General features: G+C 52.2%; 1 pseudogene; it reads left to right on the forward strand.

The window, feature by feature from the left end:
- The first annotated feature begins 178 nt into the window (after positions 1–178).
- The window catches only part of LOC110595373, a 21840-nt pseudogene continuing 16913 nt past the window's right edge, over positions 179–5105 (forward strand).

Here is a 5105-nt window from a genome sequence, read left to right on the forward strand (position 1 = left end):
CCCTTCCTGGCCACTGCACCACCTACTACCCCAGGCTTAGAGCTGCAGCAGGGAATGGCCTCTATGGACACCCAGCAGGCAAAGGGTTTGGTTTAAGTACTCCCAAGACCCTCAGGCCACTGTGGCTGGGTCACTTTCCACACCACAAGCATGAAACCCTGTTCATGTCTGTGTCCAGGGTCGCTATCCAGCTGGAAAGGCTGGAGACAGAGCCTGAGTCCCGCTCTCGGCACACCTGCATGGACCTGGGCCACCAGGGATGCAAGAAGTGTTTGCTGAATGAATGCCCGATCCGTACCCATCGTCTGTCTCTGTGGGGTATGTGACTTGTCCAAGGTAACTCAAAATCTCTCAGCAAGAGAAGGAGCCAGAATACTGTTCCCTGCAGACTGTGGACTTTGGAGTCAATCTTTCATTTAGCCCTGACACAAATTGGGTGAGCATTGTTGTTATCTATTTTACAGATGAGGAAATTGAGGCTCACAGATGTTATATAAGATTAAAAAGTATATTTGTAGAATTAGTATATACATATGGAGAGCTGTTTTCAGCTTTAGATGGTATAGATGATTATCTAGAGTTACCAGAAATGGCCCAGCACGAACTTTGGGCTGGGACACATTCCTAAGAGCCCAGCGCATACTTTGGAATGGACTGTATTCTTTTAAATCGGTTTTTAGCTACAGTTAGTGTAGGGTTTTTCTACTTATAGAAATTGAGTTTATTTTACTCATAGAAAGTATTGTAGAATAGGTCATGCTACATCAGGGAATTATGTTAGTTCAAGTATGATCATAAATGATATTTTGAGGTTTAATAAGAATACAGCTAACTTTAGAAATTTCATTGTTCCCATTTTCTACTATTGCGGTTTTAGCTTTAGAACAATTTACAGTTTACATTTGGGTTTTATTTTTAGAAGCTTTATTGCTGATGATCAGCTTTATATATTAGGATTAAGAATTAGAAACTTTTATAGAAATTAAGATAGATATATAGGATTTTAGAATAGCCATTTTGTTAAGAGATTGTAATCAATTGTTCCTAGAAAAGGCCCAGCGTGATCTTTGGACTGGGCCACATTCTTTAGGAACTGGTTTGAGCTATAATTAAGAGTTTCTATAGTGTAGGTAGAATTAGCACAGAATAGAAAGGTATTATGATTTAAGTTAGTCATTAGGTGTTGTGTATGCATAAGCTTCAGAAGTTACTGATTATTCGACTATTATGATGTTAGAATTGTTGTATTGCTCTTGAGGAACATTAACCAAGCATAAGGAACAGTAAGATAATTTTGGTCTTGTCCTTCCTCATGCTTGGGAAAACGCCTGGTGGGTGGGGGACGCCCCTCATCCACCTGGCTTTGTGGTCATGTGAAAGTCTTGTGATTTAACCTGTGAAAATTTGAGATAAAAGACTTACGGTTTGTCCCATTAAGCGGTTTCTGCACTAGACAGGAGTCCAGCCTCTTTCTTTCTCTTTCTTTCTTTCTTTTAATATCTATCCCTTCTGCAGAACCGGCTTCTGCACTAGACAGGAGTCCAGTCTCTTTCTTTCTCTTTATTTCTCCAGAATAATTGCCGATGCCACCACACCTCCCAGGGACCCCCTAAATCTCTCTGCAGGGGCTGGTCCCCCACAAGAAGCACGAAGTGAGACGAGGGGGTATTTAAGAGGAACTTTGGGGTGAGTCAGATAAGGGTTGCAGCAGGAGACACAGAGGACAGATGAGCCAGTGTGGAGAAGACACAGACTTCAGCTCAATGCAAAGGCGCTCTTAGGACCATCGGAGCAGCCAGGGGCAGAATGGCTGAGTCCCTGTCATCGCAAGTGACCCAGCGCAGGCTGAATGTCCAGGCAGGGAGTGGGGTGGGGAGGGGGGTGGGGTCCCTCACCTCCCTGTGGGCTGGCCTGCCCAGGCCTGGCCACACACAGGAGGCAGTAAGCACAGGATGGAGGCCCACCTGCCAGCACTCCCCCGTCCCGCATCATGGCCCCCCGCCGCCTGCCAATGCCAGGCACCCCTGAGCCCCCACATCTCTCCCCATCTCCCGGCTGCAGCCGGGGGCTTCAGCCTTGACCTGGATGGTGGCCCCCTTTGGCATGTTGAGTGGCCCGGCAGTCAGGGCGCTCTTTCACAAACACCCACAAGCCTACACCAGCGGCTTCAACCTTCAGTGGCTTCCTGACCTCTGAGCACAGCTCTCAGCCTCCTCCACCAGCTTCCCAGCCCCCTGGGACCCACTGCCTCTGCCCGCCACTCACTGCCTCTCTTTAGTGAACTCAACACGCCCACAGCGCTCTTGTTTTTCTCAAGGTGGAATTCGCAGAACATAAGATTGATCATATTAAGGCTGGACACGAAGGCTCACGCCTGTAGTCCCAGCACTTTGGGAGGCCAAGACGGGAGGATTGCTTGAGCCCAGGAGTTCAGGACCAGCCTGGGCAACCTAGCAAGACCCCAGTCTCTACAAAAATAAATAAAATAATTATAATAGTTTTTTTTGGTTTGTTTTTTTTTTTAGTTGGAGTCTCACTCTGTCACCCAGACTGGAGTGCAGTGGCCATTCCTGGCCACCACAGCCTCGACCTGCTGGGCTCCGGCGATCCTTCCGCCTCAGCCTTCCGAGTAGCTGGAGCTACAGGCGCGCGCTACCACGCCCTGCTCATTTTGATTTATTGTAGAGATGAGGTCTCGCCAAGTTGCCTAGGCGGGTCTCGAACCCGCGGGCTCAGGCAATCCACTCACCTCAGCCTCCCAAAGTGCTGGGATTACAGGCTGAGCCACCGAGCCCGGCTCATAATCGTTTTTTAAGATGAATCATTTTCAAATGAACGTTTGGTGGCGTTTAGGACATCCACACCCATCACCTCTACCTAGTTCCAAAACACATCCATCACCCCAAACCCTGCACCCCTCAGGCAGCCGCTGCCGACTCCCCTCCCCCTAAGCCCCGGCCGCAGGAGTCCTTTTACGCCCCCGTGGTTGTGCCTGTTCTGGGCATCCCACGTGAGTGGGATCTAGCCTGCCGGACCCATTGTGTCTGGTCCTGTGACCCTGGGCCCCCCTGCCGTGCACGTTGTCAGTACCTCATTCCTTCCTTTCTGGGGCTGCATGCTTTTCCCCCAGCCTGGCCTCCCCATTCCCCACGGGCACCACGCTCTGGTCCCCCTCCAGGCTTTCCCACCATGGCTCCCCCTGCCTCAAACTCTTCCTCCCCCCATCAACCCCTTCGCCTTCTTTAGACGCCTTTCGTGACTCCCGGGATGAACACGGCCCGCCCCCCGGCCCGTGCCTTCAGAGCCTCCAGCCAAACTTTGATTTCTGGGTGGTGCTTTGGGCCCCCACTGGACTAGAAATCGCACGTGGGCAGGGCGCGGCCCGCTTGCTTGTCACCGTGTCCCCAGTGACGAGGGCGGCACCCCGCCCTTCACAGGTGCGCGAACTTCTTGATTCGGTGGATGCGTGGACGGCGTTATGAAGCCCCGCTCGGAGACGACGAGTTTGACATGCGTCAGGTTTCCCCAGGGCCAAGCAAGGGGTGGCAGGGCTGGCGTCCCTGGCTGCCGGCTCGCTGCTGCCCAATTCGGCACTGTCCTCCGTCTCCCTGGGTTCAGGGCCAGGGTGGGGCCCTCCCTAGAGCTGCAGGGCAACGTGGACGCCAGAGAAGACAACGCTTAGCCTGCTGATGGGGACAGTTCGGACATTACGGTGGGCAGCCCTCTGAGGTGACTCCTGCCCCAGGACCTGGGCACCCGGCGGCGGTGGGACGTCCCGGACCAACCTGGAGATTAGGAACGGGTCGCCCCAGGGGCTGGCGCGGTAAAAGTTGTGTTCTTCTGCCCTCTCGTGGTCAGTTTCAGCACGGCAAGGGCAGCGTCCCCCCCTCCCTGGCGCTGTGCTAAAGGTGGCCACGAGAGGGCAGAGCTCTCCACACGCTTCCACCCGACAGGTTCCCGCATCCCATCTTTGCTTTGTTACTGAGTGGGAGTCTCACTCCGTCGCCCAGGCTGGGATGCAGGGGCACGCTCACCGCCACCCCAGCGTCGACCTACTGGGCTCAGGCGATCCTTCCGCCTCAGCCTACCAAGTGGCCGGAAATACAGGCGCGAGCTACCACCCTGGCTAATATTTTTATTTTTATTGTAGAGATGAGGGCTCACCGTGTTGCCCAGGTTGGTCTCGAACCTGTGGGCTCAGGCAATCCTCTCACCTCGGCTTCCCAAAGTACTGGGGTTACAGGCTTGAGCCACTGCGCCCGGCCCAGCTTTTTAACAAGCAAATTTTTCGGGGGTGGGGGGAGGCTCCAAAGTTGATAAATTAAAAAAGAAAAAGTTACCAGGCGTGGTGGCTCATGCCTGTAATCCCAGCACTTTGGGAGGCCAAGGCAAGAGGACTGCCTGAGCTCAGGGGTTTGAGACCAACCTGGGCAACTTGGCGAGACCTGGTCTCTACAATAAATCAAAAAATCAGCCGAGTGTGGTGGTGCCTGTTGTCCCAGCTACTGGGAGGCTGAGGCGAAAGATCATCTGAGCCCCGCAGGTCGAGGCTGCAGTGGCGATATCATGCCACTGCTCTCCAACTTGGGTGGCAGAATGAGACTCCAACTCAAAAAAATAAAAAAGTAGATGATATCTTACAAATTTATTTACAAATCATTTACATACTATACACTTCCCCCCTTCAAAGTACCATTTAATGTTTTTAGTATATTGATAGAGTTACACAACCATCACCTCCACGATCTAATTTTAAAACATTTCCTCAGGCTGGGCTTGGTGACTCGGCCTGTAATCCCAGCACTTTGGGAGGCCCAGGCAAAGGAATTGCCTGAGCCCGCGGGTTCAAGGCCCACCTGGGCAACTTGGTGAGACCTCGTCTCTACAATAAATCAAAAATGAGCCGGGGGTGGTAGCGCACACCTGTAGTTCTAGCAACTTGGAAGGCTGAGGCGGAAGGATCTCCGGAGTCCAGCAGGTCGAGGCTGCGGTGGCCGGGAGTGGCCACTGCCCTCCAGCCTGGGCCACGGAGTGAGACTCCAACTCAAAAACAAAACAAAACAAAACAAAAAACCATTTCTTTTTTTTTTTTTTTTTTGAGTTGG

This window comes from Carlito syrichta, unplaced genomic scaffold (assembly GCF_000164805.1).
Source record: "Carlito syrichta isolate Samal-C Ts95f unplaced genomic scaffold, Tarsius_syrichta-2.0.1 Scaffold301031, whole genome shotgun sequence".
Taxonomy (NCBI): Eukaryota; Metazoa; Chordata; class Mammalia; order Primates; family Tarsiidae; genus Carlito; species Carlito syrichta.